We start from the raw sequence: 18,900 nt of genomic DNA on the forward strand, positions 1-18,900 counted from the left end.
CACTCAAGGGCAGTTAGCACCTCTTCCGGAGTGGGGGTGGGGTGAGGTAATTACCTTTTGACTTCTGTTACTATGTTCAGAAACTGCCTTTTCGATTGACTTGAACAGAAACTGCATTTCCAATAAGCACCATGGAAGTTAGCAAAATTTATTGAATCGCTTCTCGTCGATTCCCGCACAGGTTTCCGACTCAGTTGGTATCCACGTGGCTCATGTCCAGGAGTGAACATCTCTGCAGCAAATTGCACGGTTAAAGTAAAAGGCACGGAAAGTGGCATCTCGAACCGGCCCCGAGGTCAGAGCATGCTCACAATGTGATGTGTCGTTCTCGGATTGTAATGCGACCTCCGGTTTTAGGGTGGAGAACATTCTTTGGGACCCTTCTTCTGCAAAACAGACACAGTGACTGAATAAATGCTGCACGGTTTGATGTGGAACACGGCCTGCTCAGCTTTGTGCATTTTCCCTGTAGTCAGGTGTGTTTCGTGTTCCGTGTAAACGTGAAAGTCGTCCTGTTTCGAGCAATGTGTGAAATCATTTAGCAAAGCAAGAATCGAAATTGTAGTAATGTCTAGCAGCTCATAGTTATTTGACCGAAGTGTCCAAGTGTCTCTGCTGTCATGATCGCGTTCGCCTCCCGCGCGGAAAATCGCAAACAGCTCTGCTGTTCCAAAGCGATTTGTGCTTTTACTGGAACCGAATGGAGACTATTATTTCATCGCTGTTGTGAAACAAAGTCCTGCGGTGACTCGACTCGTCGTTATTTGGTTTTCTGTCCAATGGGAAAATCGTTCCAATGAATTTCGGTGTCATATGTTATTGAATTTCTCCCATTTCCTTCATTTCCGTCCTGGAGACATCAGAAGGAAAAGGTAATCTAATCGAGACTGTGAATGGTGAAATTCACTTTTTATGGCCCGTTCTTATGATGTTCTTTCTATCTCTCTTTTCAGCATTGTCTGGAAAGTGGTGGTGCACTAACGCTGCAGTATGTTTGAAAGAGTAGTTTGGAATTGCCCTGTTGTTAGTTGTGAGATTACTTTATGACTCATGCCCTCGGACTGTGACACATTTAGCATTCATGCATCTCTCTGTCTGAAAATGCATTCGGCATGCCAGTTTTGTTTGTGTTACGTGAAAAATGCTTTCTGTTTTGCGATTCGCTCAGCACATTACGAGTTAACAGGGTTTCTGAGGTAACTTCGAGCAGCAAAACTCCTCAATTGAGGTCTGGGAAAATTTCACGGAGTATGGTCAGTCGGGGCAAAATTAAGGAAGTTGTTCGTATCTGCAGTGTTTCACAATACTACCTTTCCCGTGAGCAGTCGAACAGACTAAACGATTGTGCCACAGACTGCGATGGAAAACTCCGCTAAAAAGTAATCCTTTACAGCCAGTGTTAGCAACAAGACGTTATGGGGGTACACGGCGTGGAAACAGATATTTAGGTGTATCTCATCCATGCTCACCACATAACCAAAATTAAACAAGTCCCGTTCCCCAGCATTTGGCCCCAATCCCTCTAAACCCATCCTGTCCAGAAACTCATCCGATTACCTTTGCAATTTTCTGAGTGTAATAGCCTTCTCCACTTCCTCTGGGAGCTCATTCCATACACGCACAACCTTCTGTGTGGGAAATGTGCCTCAGGTCGTTTGTCAATTTCAGCCCACTCACCTTAAACCTATGCTCTCGAGTTTTCAACTCACCCCAATTTGGGTAAAACACAGAAATACTCAGTTTACAACCCTTCCATAAGATCATATCGCAGCCGTTACGCTGCAGGGAAAGTCGTCCCAGCTTATTCCACCTCGCCCTACGGTCCAAACATTGACGAAATCATTGTCTATATATTGTCATCAATTTCACGGCGACCGCGGCGGGTTTCTGTAGTGTAGTGGTCATCACGTTCGCCTAACACGCGAAAGGTCCCTAGTTCGAAACTGGGCAGAAACTGCTTTGCTCGTCAACTGCAGCCTTTTACATGGACAAGAACGGAGCTTTCTTGCTTGCTTTCCCATCTGCAAACCTGCCTTCGAATTTGCTTGAAAGAATCTGCTCTCGTAGTGAAATGTAAGGCAACTCCATTTAATTACTGTGTAAAGCATTATAAAGTTTTTCTGCAACCTGGTTCTGATGCATATGCCATTCTGTTTGAGAGTGTCCTTGCCGCGTTCTGATCCTTCCACGAAAAGCAGTACCGCATTTGCATTCCTTGCGCAGGCGGCCCGGTTCAAAGGCAGGGAAGAAGCTGCTGCGCTGGTGTCACAGCGCACCACGGATTCCTGAACTTGTCTGTCTGTCAAATGTACCCCAAAGTCGTCTCTGAAAGGCCTCATTTGGAAGCTGTCTGTCGTTATTCAACGCGCGAGAGTTGGTACCAGATTTCTGAATCATATTTTGGGGCAGTTCGCACGTTAGTGGCTCATTCAATCAGCAACAGCAATGAAATAATTTACACTCTCAGAGGAACCTTTGAACTTGTGCTTTCATAGCGCCGCTAATATTAAGGTGCGCCCCGAGATCTAAGCCATGTTGGAACTGAAACGGAGGAATCGACAGAGAGGCTACAGAATGACATCGCATCCATTTGGTTTTCTTTAAATCACTGACGAGCAGGAAAATGTAAAAGGGGAGAGCGAGTGGGGAAGTGAGGCGGTTGCAGCTCTGGTAAAAGTCCTTCTTTGTGATTCACTCCGCAAACAGAGACTTGAAGGTGACTCAGAGGCGTGTGAGCTCTTCACATCGAGATCAAAAAGCACTCAAGGGCAGTTAGCACCTCTTCCGGAGTGGGGGTGGGGTGAGGTAATTACCTTTTGACTTCTGTTACTATGTTCAGAAACTGCCTTTTCGATTGACTTGAACAGAAACTGCATTTCCAATAAGCACCATGGAAGTTAGCAAAATTTATTGAATCGCTTCTCGTCGATTCCCGCACAGGTTTCCGACTCAGTTGGTATCCACGTGGCTCATGTCCAGGAGTGAACATCTCTGCAGCAAATTGCACGGTTAAAGTAAAAGGCACGGAAAGTGGCATCTCGAACCGGCCCCGAGGTCAGAGCATGCTCACAATGTGATGTGTCGTTCTCGGATTGTAATGCGACCTCCGGTTTTAGGGTGGAGAACATTCTTTGGGACCCTTCTTCTGCAAAACAGACACAGTGACTGAATAAATGCTGCACGGTTTGATGTGGAACACGGCCTGCTCAGCTTTGTGCATTTTCCCTGTAGTCAGGTGTGTTTCGTGTTCCGTGTAAACGTGAAAGTCGTCCTGTTTCGAGCAATGTGTGAAATCATTTAGCAAAGCAAGAATCGAAATTGTAGTAATGTCTAGCAGCTCATAGTTATTTGACCGAAGTGTCCAAGTGTCTCTGCTGTCATGATCGCGTTCGCCTCCCGCGCGGAAAATCGCAAACAGCTCTGCTGTTCCAAAGCGATTTGTGCTTTTACTGGAACCGAATGGAGACTATTATTTCATCGCTGTTGTGAAACAAAGTCCTGCGGTGACTCGACTCGTCGTTATTTGGTTTTCTGTCCAATGGGAAAATCGTTCCAATGAATTTCGGTGTCATATGTTATTGAATTTCTCCCATTTCCTTCATTTCCGTCCTGGAGTCATCAGAAGGAAAAGGTAATCTAATCGAGACTGTGAATGGTGAAATTCACTTTTTATGGCCCGTTCTTATGATGTTCTTTCTATCTCTCTTTTCAGCATTGTCTGGAAAGTGGTGGTGCACTTACGCTGCAGTATGTTTGAAAGAGTAGTTTGAAATTGCCCTGTTGGGAGTTGTGAGATTACTTTATGACTCATGCCCTCGGACTGTGACACATTTAGCATTCATGCATCTCTCTGTCTGAAAATGCATTCGGCATGCCAGTTTTGTTTGTGTTACGTGAAAAATGCTTTCTGTTTTGCGATTCGCTCAGCACATTACGAGTTAACGGGGTTTCTGAGGTAACTTCGAGCAGCAAAACTCCTCAATTGAGGTCTGGGAAAATTTCACGGAGTATGGTCAGTCGGGGCAAAATTAAGGAAGTTGTTCGTATCTGCAGTGTTTCACAATACTACCTTTCCCGTGAGCAGTCGAACAGACTAAACGATTGTGCCACAGACTGCGATGGAAAACTCCGCTAAAAAGTAATCCTTTACAGCCAGTGTTAGCAACAAGACGTTATGGGGGTACACGGCGTGGAAACAGATATTTAGGTGTATCTCATCCATGCTCACCACATAACCAAAATTAAACAAGTCCCGTTCCCCAGCATTTGGCCCCAATCCCTCTAAACCCATCCTGTCCAGAAACTATCCGATTAACTTTGCAATTTTCTGAGTGTAATCGCCTTCTCCACTTCCTCTGGGAGCTCATTCCATACACGCACAACCTTCTGTGTGGGAAATGTGCCTCAGGTCGTTTGTCAATTTCAGCCCACTCACCTTAAACCTATGCTCTCGAGTTTTCAACTCACCCCAATTTGGGTAAAACACAGAAATACTCAGTTTACAACCCTTCCATAAGATCATATCGCAGCCGTTACGCTGCAGGGAAAGTCGTCCCAGCTTATTCCACCTCGCCCTACGGTCCAAACATTGACGAAATCATTGTCTATATATTGTCATCAATTTCACGGCGACCGCGGCGGGTTTCTGTAGTGTAGTGGTCATCACGTTCGCCTAACACGCGAAAGGTCCCTAGTTCGAAACTGGGCAGAAACTGCTTTGCTCGTCAACTGCAGCCTTTTACATGGACAAGAACGGAGCTTTCTTGCTTGCTTTCCCATCTGCAAACCTGCCTTCGAATTTGCTTGAAAGAATCTGCTCTCGTAGTGAAATGTAAGGCAACTCCATTTAATTACTGTGTAAAGCATTATAAAGTTTTTCTGCAACCTGGTTCTGATGCATATGCCATTCTGTTTGAGAGTGTCCTTGCCGCGTTCTGATCCTTCCACGAAAAGCAGTACCGCATTTGCATTCCTTGCGCAGGCGGCCCGGTTCAAAGGCAGGGAAGAAGCTGCTGCGCTGGTGTCACAGCGCACCACGGATTCCTGAACTTGTCTGTCTGTCAAATGTACCCCAAAGTCGTCTCTGAAAGGCCTCATTTGGAAGCTGTCTGTCGTTATTCAACGCGCGAGAGTTGGTACCAGATTTCTGAATCATATTTTGGGGCAGTTCGCACGTTAGTGGCTCATTCAATCAGCAACAGCAATGAAATAATTTACACTCTCAGAGGAACCTTTGAACTTGTGCTTTCATAGCGCCGCTAATATTAAGGTGCGCCCCGAGATCTAAGCCATGTTGGAACTGAAACGGAGGAATCGACAGAGAGGCTACAGAATGACATCGCATCCATTTGGTTTTCTTTAAATCACTGACGAGCAGGAAAATGTAAAAGGGGAGAGCGAGTGGGGAAGTGAGGCGGTTGCAGCTCTGGTAAAAGTCCTTCTTTGTGATTCACTCCGCAAACAGAGACTTGAAGGTGACTCAGAGGCGTGTGAGCTCTTCACATCGAGATCAAAAAGCACTCAAGGGCAGTTAGCACCTCTTCCGGAGTGGGGGTGGGGTGAGGTAATTACCTTTTGACTTCTGTTACTATGTTCAGAAACTGCCTTTTCGATTGACTTGAACAGAAACTGCATTTCCAATAAGCACCATGGAAGTTAGCAAAATTTATTGAATCGCTTCTCGTCGATTCCCGCACAGGTTTCCGACTCAGTTGGTATCCACGTGGCTCATGTCCAGGAGTGAACATCTCTGCAGCAAATTGCACGGTTAAAGTAAAAGGCACGGAAAGTGGCATCTCGAACCGGCCCCGAGGTCAGAGCATGCTCACAATGTGATGTGTCGTTCTCGGATTGTAATGCGACCTCCGGTTTTAGGGTGGAGAACATTCTTTGGGACCCTTCTTCTGCAAAACAGACACAGTGACTGAATAAATGCTGCACGGTTTGATGTGGAACACGGCCTGCTCAGCTTTGTGCATTTTCCCTGTAGTCAGGTGTGTTTCGTGTTCCGTGTAAACGTGAAAGTCGTCCTGTTTCGAGCAATGTGTGAAATCATTTAGCAAAGCAAGAATCGAAATTGTAGTAATGTCTAGCAGCTCATAGTTATTTGACCGAAGTGTCCAAGTGTCTCTGCTGTCATGATCGCGTTCGCCTCCCGCGCGGAAAATCGCAAACAGCTCTGCTGTTCCAAAGCGATTTGTGCTTTTACTGGAACCGAATGGAGACTATTATTTCATCGCTGTTGTGAAACAAAGTCCTGCGGTGACTCGACTCGTCGTTATTTGGTTTTCTGTCCAATGGGAAAATCGTTCCAATGAATTTCGGTGTCATATGTTATTGAATTTCTCCCATTTCCTTCATTTCCGTCCTGGAGACATCAGAAGGAAAAGGTAATCTAATCGAGACTGTGAATGGTGAAATTCACTTTTTATGGCCCGTTCTTATGATGTTCTTTCTATCTCTCTTTTCAGCATTGTCTGGAAAGTGGTGGTGCACTAACGCTGCAGTATGTTTGAAAGAGTAGTTTGGAATTGCCCTGTTGTTAGTTGTGAGATTACTTTATGACTCATGCCCTCGGACTGTGACACATTTAGCATTCATGCATCTCTCTGTCTGAAAATGCATTCGGCATGCCAGTTTTGTTTGTGTTACGTGAAAAATGCTTTCTGTTTTGCGATTCGCTCAGCACATTACGAGTTAACAGGGTTTCTGAGGTAACTTCGAGCAGCAAAACTCCTCAATTGAGGTCTGGGAAAATTTCACGGAGTATGGTCAGTCGGGGCAAAATTAAGGAAGTTGTTCGTATCTGCAGTGTTTCACAATACTACCTTTCCCGTGAGCAGTCGAACAGACTAAACGATTGTGCCACAGACTGCGATGGAAAACTCCGCTAAAAAGTAATCCTTTACAGCCAGTGTTAGCAACAAGACGTTATGGGGGTACACGGCGTGGAAACAGATATTTAGGTGTATCTCATCCATGCTCACCACATAACCAAAATTAAACAAGTCCCGTTCCCCAGCATTTGGCCCCAATCCCTCTAAACCCATCCTGTCCAGAAACTCATCCGATTACCTTTGCAATTTTCTGAGTGTAATAGCCTTCTCCACTTCCTCTGGGAGCTCATTCCATACACGCACAACCTTCTGTGTGGGAAATGTGCCTCAGGTCGTTTGTCAATTTCAGCCCACTCACCTTAAACCTATGCTCTCGAGTTTTCAACTCACCCCAATTTGGGTAAAACACAGAAATACTCAGTTTACAACCCTTCCATAAGATCATATCGCAGCCGTTACGCTGCAGGGAAAGTCGTCCCAGCTTATTCCACCTCGCCCTACGGTCCAAACATTGACGAAATCATTGTCTATATATTGTCATCAATTTCACGGCGACCGCGGCGGGTTTCTGTAGTGTAGTGGTCATCACGTTCGCCTAACACGCGAAAGGTCCCTAGTTCGAAACTGGGCAGAAACTGCTTTGCTCGTCAACTGCAGCCTTTTACATGGACAAGAACGGAGCTTTCTTGCTTGCTTTCCCATCTGCAAACCTGCCTTCGAATTTGCTTGAAAGAATCTGCTCTCGTAGTGAAATGTAAGGCAACTCCATTTAATTACTGTGTAAAGCATTATAAAGTTTTTCTGCAACCTGGTTCTGATGCATATGCCATTCTGTTTGAGAGTGTCCTTGCCGCGTTCTGATCCTTCCACGAAAAGCAGTACCGCATTTGCATTCCTTGCGCAGGCGGCCCGGTTCAAAGGCAGGGAAGAAGCTGCTGCGCTGGTGTCACAGCGCACCACGGATTCCTGAACTTGTCTGTCTGTCAAATGTACCCCAAAGTCGTCTCTGAAAGGCCTCATTTGGAAGCTGTCTGTCGTTATTCAACGCGCGAGAGTTGGTACCAGATTTCTGAATCATATTTTGGGGCAGTTCGCACGTTAGTGGCTCATTCAATCAGCAACAGCAATGAAATAATTTACACTCTCAGAGGAACCTTTGAACTTGTGCTTTCATAGCGCCGCTAATATTAAGGTGCGCCCCGAGATCTAAGCCATGTTGGAACTGAAACGGAGGAATCGACAGAGAGGCTACAGAATGACATCGCATCCATTTGGTTTTCTTTAAATCACTGACGAGCAGGAAAATGTAAAAGGGGAGAGCGAGTGGGGAAGTGAGGCGGTTGCAGCTCTGGTAAAAGTCCTTCTTTGTGATTCACTCCGCAAACAGAGACTTGAAGGTGACTCAGAGGCGTGTGAGCTCTTCACATCGAGATCAAAAAGCACTCAAGGGCAGTTAGCACCTCTTCCGGAGTGGGGGTGGGGTGAGGTAATTACCTTTTGACTTCTGTTACTATGTTCAGAAACTGCCTTTTCGATTGACTTGAACAGAAACTGCATTTCCAATAAGCACCATGGAAGTTAGCAAAATTTATTGAATCGCTTCTCGTCGATTCCCGCACAGGTTTCCGACTCAGTTGGTATCCACGTGGCTCATGTCCAGGAGTGAACATCTCTGCAGCAAATTGCACGGTTAAAGTAAAAGGCACGGAAAGTGGCATCTCGAACCGGCCCCGAGGTCAGAGCATGCTCACAATGTGATGTGTCGTTCTCGGATTGTAATGCGACCTCCGGTTTTAGGGTGGAGAACATTCTTTGGGACCCTTCTTCTGCAAAACAGACACAGTGACTGAATAAATGCTGCACGGTTTGATGTGGAACACGGCCTGCTCAGCTTTGTGCATTTTCCCTGTAGTCAGGTGTGTTTCGTGTTCCGTGTAAACGTGAAAGTCGTCCTGTTTCGAGCAATGTGTGAAATCATTTAGCAAAGCAAGAATCGAAATTGTAGTAATGTCTAGCAGCTCATAGTTATTTGACCGAAGTGTCCAAGTGTCTCTGCTGTCATGATCGCGTTCGCCTCCCGCGCGGAAAATCGCAAACAGCTCTGCTGTTCCAAAGCGATTTGTGCTTTTACTGGAACCGAATGGAGACTATTATTTCATCGCTGTTGTGAAACAAAGTCCTGCGGTGACTCGACTCGTCGTTATTTGGTTTTCTGTCCAATGGGAAAATCGTTCCAATGAATTTCGGTGTCATGTGTTATTGAATTTCTCCCATTTCCTTCATTTCCGTCCTGGAGTCATCAGAAGGAAAAGGTAATCTAATCGAGACTGTGAATGGTGAAATTCACTTTTTATGGCCCGTTCTTATGATGTTCTTTCTATCTCTCTTTTCAGCATTGTCTGGAAAGTGGTGGTGCACTAACGCTGCAGTATGTTTGAAAGAGTAGTTTGGAATTGCCCTGTTGTTAGTTGTGAGATTACTTTATGACTCATGCCCTCGGACTGTGACACATTTAGCATTCATGCATCTCTCTGTCTGAAAATGCATTCGGCATGCCAGTTTTGTTTGTGTTACGTGAAAAATGCTTTCTGTTTTGCGATTCGCTCAGCACATTACGAGTTAACAGGGTTTCTGAGGTAACTTCGAGCAGCAAAACTCCTCAATTGAGGTCTGGGAAAATTTCACGGAGTATGGTCAGTCGGGGCAAAATTAAGGAAGTTGTTCGTATCTGCAGTGTTTCACAATACTACCTTTCCCGTGAGCAGTCGAACAGACTAAACGATTGTGCCACAGACTGCGATGGAAAACTCCGCTAAAAAGTAATCCTTTACAGCCAGTGTTAGCAACAAGACGTTATGGGGGTACACGGCGTGGAAACAGATATTTAGGTGTATCTCATCCATGCTCACCACATAACCAAAATTAAACAAGTCCCGTTCCCCAGCATTTGGCCCCAATCCCTCTAAACCCATCCTGTCCAGAAACTCATCCGATTACCTTTGCAATTTTCTGAGTGTAATAGCCTTCTCCACTTCCTCTGGGAGCTCATTCCATACACGCACAACCTTCTGTGTGGGAAATGTGCCTCAGGTCGTTTGTCAATTTCAGCCCACTCACCTTAAACCTATGCTCTCGAGTTTTCAACTCACCCCAATTTGGGTAAAACACAGAAATACTCAGTTTACAACCCTTCCATAAGATCATATCGCAGCCGTTACGCTGCAGGGAAAGTCGTCCCAGCTTATTCCACCTCGCCCTACGGTCCAAACATTGACGAAATCATTGTCTATATATTGTCATCAATTTCACGGCGACCGCGGCGGGTTTCTGTAGTGTAGTGGTCATCACGTTCGCCTAACACGCGAAAGGTCCCTAGTTCGAAACTGGGCAGAAACTGCTTTGCTCGTCAACTGCAGCCTTTTACATGGACAAGAACGGAGCTTTCTTGCTTGCTTTCCCATCTGCAAACCTGCCTTCGAATTTGCTTGAAAGAATCTGCTCTCGTAGTGAAATGTAAGGCAACTCCATTTAATTACTGTGTAAAGCATTATAAAGTTTTTCTGCAACCTGGTTCTGATGCATATGCCATTCTGTTTGAGAGTGTCCTTGCCGCGTTCTGATCCTTCCACGAAAAGCAGTACCGCATTTGCATTCCTTGCGCAGGCGGCCCGGTTCAAAGGCAGGGAAGAAGCTGCTGCGCTGGTGTCACAGCGCACCACGGATTCCTGAACTTGTCTGTCTGTCAAATGTACCCCAAAGTCGTCTCTGAAAGGCCTCATTTGGAAGCTGTCTGTCGTTATTCAACGCGCGAGAGTTGGTACCAGATTTCTGAATCATATTTTGGGGCAGTTCGCACGTTAGTGGCTCATTCAATCAGCAACAGCAATGAAATAATTTACACTCTCAGAGGAACCTTTGAACTTGTGCTTTCATAGCGCCGCTAATATTAAGGTGCGCCCCGAGATCTAAGCCATGTTGGAACTGAAACGGAGGAATCGACAGAGAGGCTACAGAATGACATCGCATCCATTTGGTTTTCTTTAAATCACTGACGAGCAGGAAAATGTAAAAGGGGAGAGCGAGTGGGGAAGTGAGGCGGTTGCAGCTCTGGTAAAAGTCCTTCTTTGTGATTCACTCCGCAAACAGAGACTTGAAGGTGACTCAGAGGCGTGTGAGCTCTTCACATCGAGATCAAAAAGCACTCAAGGGCAGTTAGCACCTCTTCCGGAGTGGGGGTGGGGTGAGGTAATTACCTTTTGACTTCTGTTACTATGTTCAGAAACTGCCTTTTCGATTGACTTGAACAGAAACTGCATTTCCAATAAGCACCATGGAAGTTAGCAAAATTTATTGAATCGCTTCTCGTCGATTCCCGCACAGGTTTCCGACTCAGTTGGTATCCACGTGGCTCATGTCCAGGAGTGAACATCTCTGCAGCAAATTGCACGGTTAAAGTAAAAGGCACGGAAAGTGGCATCTCGAACCGGCCCCGAGGTCAGAGCATGCTCACAATGTGATGTGTCGTTCTCGGATTGTAATGCGACCTCCGGTTTTAGGGTGGAGAACATTCTTTGGGACCCTTCTTCTGCAAAACAGACACAGTGACTGAATAAATGCTGCACGGTTTGATGTGGAACACGGCCTGCTCAGCTTTGTGCATTTTCCCTGTAGTCAGGTGTGTTTCGTGTTCCGTGTAAACGTGAAAGTCGTCCTGTTTCGAGCAATGTGTGAAATCATTTAGCAAAGCAAGAATCGAAATTGTAGTAATGTCTAGCAGCTCATAGTTATTTGACCGAAGTGTCCAAGTGTCTCTGCTGTCATGATCGCGTTCGCCTCCCGCGCGGAAAATCGCAAACAGCTCTGCTGTTCCAAAGCGATTTGTGCTTTTACTGGAACCGAATGGAGACTATTATTTCATCGCTGTTGTGAAACAAAGTCCTGCGGTGACTCGACTCGTCGTTATTTGGTTTTCTGTCCAATGGGAAAATCGTTCCAATGAATTTCGGTGTCATATGTTATTGAATTTCTCCCATTTCCTTCATTTCCGTCCTGGAGACATCAGAAGGAAAAGGTAATCTAATCGAGACTGTGAATGGTGAAATTCACTTTTTATGGCCCGTTCTTATGATGTTCTTTCTATCTCTCTTTTCAGCATTGTCTGGAAAGTGGTGGTGCACTAACGCTGCAGTATGTTTGAAAGAGTAGTTTGGAATTGCCCTGTTGTTAGTTGTGAGATTACTTTATGACTCATGCCCTCGGACTGTGACACATTTAGCATTCATGCATCTCTCTGTCTGAAAATGCATTCGGCATGCCAGTTTTGTTTGTGTTACGTGAAAAATGCTTTCTGTTTTGCGATTCGCTCAGCACATTACGAGTTAACAGGGTTTCTGAGGTAACTTCGAGCAGCAAAACTCCTCAATTGAGGTCTGGGAAAATTTCACGGAGTATGGTCAGTCGGGGCAAAATTAAGGAAGTTGTTCGTATCTGCAGTGTTTCACAATACTACCTTTCCCGTGAGCAGTCGAACAGACTAAACGATTGTGCCACAGACTGCGATGGAAAACTCCGCTAAAAAGTAATCCTTTACAGCCAGTGTTAGCAACAAGACGTTATGGGGGTACACGGCGTGGAAACAGATATTTAGGTGTATCTCATCCATGCTCACCACATAACCAAAATTAAACAAGTCCCGTTCCCCAGCATTTGGCCCCAATCCCTCTAAACCCATCCTGTCCAGAAACTCATCCGATTACCTTTGCAATTTTCTGAGTGTAATAGCCTTCTCCACTTCCTCTGGGAGCTCATTCCATACACGCACAACCTTCTGTGTGGGAAATGTGCCTCAGGTCGTTTGTCAATTTCAGCCCACTCACCTTAAACCTATGCTCTCGAGTTTTCAACTCACCCCAATTTGGGTAAAACACAGAAATACTCAGTTTACAACCCTTCCATAAGATCATATCGCAGCCGTTACGCTGCAGGGAAAGTCGTCCCAGCTTATTCCACCTCGCCCTACGGTCCAAACATTGACGAAATCATTGTCTATATATTGTCATCAATTTCACGGCGACCGCGGCGGGTTTCTGTAGTGTAGTGGTCATCACGTTCGCCTAACACGCGAAAGGTCCCTAGTTCGAAACTGGGCAGAAACTGCTTTGCTCGTCAACTGCAGCCTTTTACATGGACAAGAACGGAGCTTTCTTGCTTGCTTTCCCATCTGCAAACCTGCCTTCGAATTTGCTTGAAAGAATCTGCTCTCGTAGTGAAATGTAAGGCAACTCCATTTAATTACTGTGTAAAGCATTATAAAGTTTTTCTGCAACCTGGTTCTGATGCATATGCCATTCTGTTTGAGAGTGTCCTTGCCGCGTTCTGATCCTTCCACGAAAAGCAGTACCGCATTTGCATTCCTTGCGCAGGCGGCCCGGTTCAAAGGCAGGGAAGAAGCTGCTGCGCTGGTGTCACAGCGCACCACGGATTCCTGAACTTGTCTGTCTGTCAAATGTACCCCAAAGTCGTCTCTGAAAGGCCTCATTTGGAAGCTGTCTGTCGTTATTCAACGCGCGAGAGTTGGTACCAGATTTCTGAATCATATTTTGGGGCAGTTCGCACGTTAGTGGCTCATTCAATCAGCAACAGCAATGAAATAATTTACACTCTCAGAGGAACCTTTGAACTTGTGCTTTCATAGCGCCGCTAATATTAAGGTGCGCCCCGAGATCTAAGCCATGTTGGAACTGAAACGGAGGAATCGACAGAGAGGCTACAGAATGACATCGCATCCATTTGGTTTTCTTTAAATCACTGACGAGCAGGAAAATGTAAAAGGGGAGAGCGAGTGGGGAAGTGAGGCGGTTGCAGCTCTGGTAAAAGTCCTTCTTTGTGATTCACTCCGCAAACAGAGACTTGAAGGTGACTCAGAGGCGTGTGAGCTCTTCACATCGAGATCAAAAAGCACTCAAGGGCAGTTAGCACCTCTTCCGGAGTGGGGGTGGGGTGAGGTAATTACCTTTTGACTTCTGTTACTATGTTCAGAAACTGCCTTTTCGATTGACTTGAACAGAAACTGCATTTCCAATAAGCACCATGGAAGTTAGCAAAATTTATTGAATCGCTTCTCGTCGATTCCCGCACAGGTTTCCGACTCAGTTGGTATCCACGTGGCTCATGTCCAGGAGTGAACATCTCTGCAGCAAATTGCACGGTTAAAGTAAAAGGCACGGAAAGTGGCATCTCGAACCGGCCCCGAGGTCAGAGCATGCTCACAATGTGATGTGTCGTTCTCGGATTGTAATGCGACCTCCGGTTTTAGGGTGGAGAACATTCTTTGGGACCCTTCTTCTGCAAAACAGACACAGTGACTGAATAAATGCTGCACGGTTTGATGTGGAACACGGCCTGCTCAGCTTTGTGCATTTTCCCTGTAGTCAGGTGTGTTTCGTGTTCCGTGTAAACGTGAAAGTCGTCCTGTTTCGAGCAATGTGTGAAATCATTTAGCAAAGCAAGAATCGAAATTGTAGTAATGTCTAGCAGCTCATAGTTATTTGACCGAAGTGTCCAAGTGTCTCTGCTGTCATGATCGCGTTCGCCTCCCGCGCGGAAAATCGCAAACAGCTCTGCTGTTCCAAAGCGATTTGTGCTTTTACTGGAACCGAATGGAGACTATTATTTCATCGCTGTTGTGAAACAAAGTCCTGCGGTGACTCGACTCGTCGTTATTTGGTTTTCTGTCCAATGGGAAAATCGTTCCAATGAATTTCGGTGTCATGTGTTATTGAATTTCTCCCATTTCCTTCATTTCCGTCCTGGAGTCATCAGAAGGAAAAGGTAATCTAATCGAGACTGTGAATGGTGAAATTCACTTTTTATGGCCCGTTCTTATGATGTTCTTTCTATCTCTCTTTTCAGCATTGTCTGGAAAGTGGTGGTGCACTAACGCTGCAGTATGTTTGAAAGAGTAGTTTGGAATTGCCCTGTTGTTAGTTGTGAGATTACTTTATGACTCATGCCCTCGGACTGTGACACATTTAGCATTCATGCATCTCTCTGTCTGAAAATGCATTCGGCATGCCAGTTTTGTTTGTGTTACGTGAAAAATGCTTTCTGTTTTGCGATTCGCTCAGCACATTACGAGTTAACAGGGTTTCTGAGGTAACTTCGAGCAGCAAAACTCCTCAATTGAGGTCTGGGAAAATTTCACGGAGTATGGTCAGTCGGGGCAAAATTAAGGAAGTTGTTCGTATCTGCAGTGTTTCACAATACTACCTTTCCCGTGAGCAGTCGAACAGACTAAACGATTGTGCCACAGACTGCGATGGAAAACTCCGCTAAAAAGTAATCCTTTACAGCCAGTGTTAGCAACAAGACGTTATGGGGGTACACGGCGTGGAAACAGATATTTAGGTGTATCTCATCCATGCTCACCACATAACCAAAATTAAACAAGTCCCGTTCCCCAGCATTTGGCCCCAATCCCTCTAAACCCATCCTGTCCAGAAACTCATCCGATTACCTTTGCAATTTTCTGAGTGTAATAGCCTTCTCCACTTCCTCTGGGAGCTCATTCCATACACGCACAACCTTCTGTGTGGGAAATGTGCCTCAGGTCGTTTGTCAATTTCAGCCCACTCACCTTAAACCTATGCTCTCGAGTTTTCAACTCACCCCAATTTGGGTAAAACACAGAAATACTCAGTTTACAACCCTTCCATAAGATCATATCGCAGCCGTTACGCTGCAGGGAAAGTCGTCCCAGCTTATTCCACCTCGCCCTACGGTCCAAACATTGACGAAATCATTGTCTATATATTGTCATCAATTTCACGGCGACCGCGGCGGGTTTCTGTAGTGTAGTGGTCATCACGTTCGCCTAACACGCGAAAGGTCCCTAGTTCGAAACTGGGCAGAAACTGCTTTGCTCGTCAACTGCAGCCTTTTACATGGACAAGAACGGAGCTTTCTTGCTTGCTTTCCCATCTGCAAACCTGCCTTCGAATTTGCTTGAAAGAATCTGCTCTCGTAGTGAAATGTAAGGCAACTCCATTTAATTACTGTGTAAAGCATTATAAAGTTTTTCTCCTACCTGGTTCTGATGCATATGCCATTCTGTTTGAGAGTGTCCTTGCCGCGTTCTGATCCTTCCACGAAAAGCAGTACCGCATTTGCATTCCTTGCGCAGGCGGCCCGGTTCAAAGGCAGGGAAGAAGCTGCTGCGCTGGTGTCACAGCGCACCACGGATTCCTGAACTTGTCTGTCTGTCAAATGTACCCCAAAGTCGTCTCTGAAAGGCCTCATTTGGAAGCTGTCTGTCGTTATTCAACGCGCGAGAGTTGGTACCAGATTTCTGAATCATATTTTGGGGCAGTTCGCACGTTAGTGGCTCATTCAATCAGCAACAGCAATGAAATAATTTACACTCTCAGAGGAACCTTTGAACTTGTGCTTTCATAGCGCCGCTAATATTAAGGTGCGCCCCGAGATCTAAGCCATGTTGGAACTGAAACGGAGGAATCGACAGAGAGGCTACAGAATGACATCGCATCCATTTGGTTTTCTTTAAATCACTGACGAGCAGGAAAATGTAAAAGGGGAGAGCGAGTGGGGAAGTGAGGCGGTTGCAGCTCTGGTAAAAGTCCTTCTTTGTGATTCACTCCGCAAACAGAGACTTGAAGGTGACTCAGAGGCGTGTGAGCTCTTCACATCGAGATCAAAAAGCACTCAAGGGCAGTTAGCACCTCTTCCGGAGTGGGGGTGGGGTGAGGTAATTACCTTTTGACTTCTGTTACTATGTTCAGAAACTGCCTTTTCGATTGACTTGAACAGAAACTGCATTTCCAATAAGCACCATGGAAGTTAGCAAAATTTATTGAATCGCTTCTCGTCGATTCCCGCACAGGTTTCCGACTCAGTTGGTATCCACGTGGCTCATGTCCAGGAGTGAACATCTCTGCAGCAAATTGCACGGTTAAAGTAAAAGGCACGGAAAGTGGCATCTCGAACCGGCCCCGAGGTCAGAGCATGCTCACAATGTGATGTGTCGTTCTCGGATTGTAATGCGACCTCCGGTTTTAGGGTGGAGAACATTCTTTGGGACCCTTCTTCTGCAAAACAGACACAGTGACTGAATAAATGCTGCACGGTTTGATGTGGAACACGGCCTGCTCAGCTTTGTGCATTTTCCCTGTAGTCAGGTGTGTTTCGTGTTCCGTGTAAACGTGAAAGTCGTCCTGTTTCGAGCAATGTGTGAAATCATTTAGCAAAGCAAGAATCGAAATTGTAGTAATGTCTAGCAGCTCATAGTTATTTGACCGAAGTGTCCAAGTGTCTCTGCTGTCATGATCGCGTTCGCCTCCCGCGCGGAAAATCGCAAACAGCTCTGCTGTTCCAAAGCGATTTGTGCTTTTACTGGAACCGAATGGAGACTATTATTTCATCGCTGTTGTGAAACAAAGTCCTGCGGTGACTCGACTCGTCGTTATTTGGTTTTCTGTCCAATGGGAAAATCGTTCCAATGAATTTCGGTGTCATATGTTATTGAATTTCTCCCATTTCCTTCATTTCCGTCCTGGAGTCATCAGAAGGAAAAGGTAATCTAATCGAGACTGTGAATGGTGAAATTCACTTTTTATGGCCCGTTCTTATGATGTTCTTTCTATCTCTCTTTTCAGCATTGTCTGGAAAGTGGTGGTGCACTTACGCTGCAGTATGTTTGAAAGAGTAGTTTGAAATTGCCCTGTTGGGAGTTGTGAGATTACTTTATGACTCATGCCCTCGGACTGTGACACATTTAGCATTCATGCATCTCTCTGTCTGAAAATGCATTCGGCATGCCAGTTTTGTTTGTGTTACGTGAAAAATGCTTTCTGTTTTGCGATTCGCTCAGCACATTACGAGTTAACGGGGTTTCTGAGGTAACTTCGAGCAGCAAAACTCCTCAATTGAGGTCTGGGAAAATTTCACGGAGTATGGTCAGTCGGGGCAAAATTAAGGAAGTTGTTCGTATCTGCAGTGTTTCACAATACTACCTTTCCCGTGAGCAGTCGAACAGACTAAACGATTGTGCCACAGACTGCGATGGAAAACTCCGCTAAAAAGTAATCCTTTACAGCCAGTGTTAGCAACAAGACGTTATGGGGGTACACGGCGTGGAAACAGATATTTAGGTGTATCTCATCCATGCTCACCACATAACCAAAATTAAACAAGTCCCGTTCCCCAGCATTTGGCCCCAATCCCTCTAAACCCATCCTGTCCAGAAACTATCCGATTAACTTTGCAATTTTCTGAGTGTAATCGCCTTCTCCACTTCCTCTGGGAGCTCATTCCATACACGCACAACCTTCTGTGTGGGAAATGTGCCTCAGGTCGTTTGTCAATTTCAGCCCACTCACCTTAAACCTATGCTCTCGAGTTTTCAACTCACCCCAATTTGGGTAAAACACAGAAATACTCAGTTTACAACCCTTCCATAAGATCATATCGCAGCCGTTACGCTGCAGGGAAAGTCGTCCCAGCTTATTCCACCTCGCCCTACGGTCCAAACATTGACGAAATCATTGTCTATATATTGTCATCAATTTCACGTGTCTTTTTTTAACGTTGTCAAGATGTCAATTACGCTGGACAACAACGAGCGATTGGAAACAGAAAGGTGAAACGGAGAATGGCTTCAACTTTCAGTGCTGGATGCCACTGCGCCGCAGGGCGGCGACCGCGGCTGGTTTCTGTAGCGTAGTGGTCATCACGTTCGCCTAACACGCGAAAGGTCCCTAGTTCGAAACTGGGCAGAAACTGCTTTGTTCGTCAACTGCAGCCTTTTACATGGACAAGAACGGAGCTTTCTTGCTTGCTTTCCCATCTGCAAACCTGCCTTCGAATTTGCTTGAAAGAATCTGCTCTCGTAGTGAAATGTAAGGCAACTCCATTTAATTACTGTGTAAAGCATTATAAAGTTTTTCTCCTACCTGGTTCTGATGCATATGCCATTCTGTTTGAGAGTGTCCTTGCCGCGTTCTGATCCTTCCACGAAAAGCAGTACCGCATTTGCATTCCTTGCGCAGGC

This window comes from Chiloscyllium punctatum, chromosome 33 (assembly GCF_047496795.1).
Source record: "Chiloscyllium punctatum isolate Juve2018m chromosome 33, sChiPun1.3, whole genome shotgun sequence".
Lineage (NCBI taxonomy): Eukaryota > Metazoa > Chordata > Chondrichthyes > Orectolobiformes > Hemiscylliidae > Chiloscyllium > Chiloscyllium punctatum.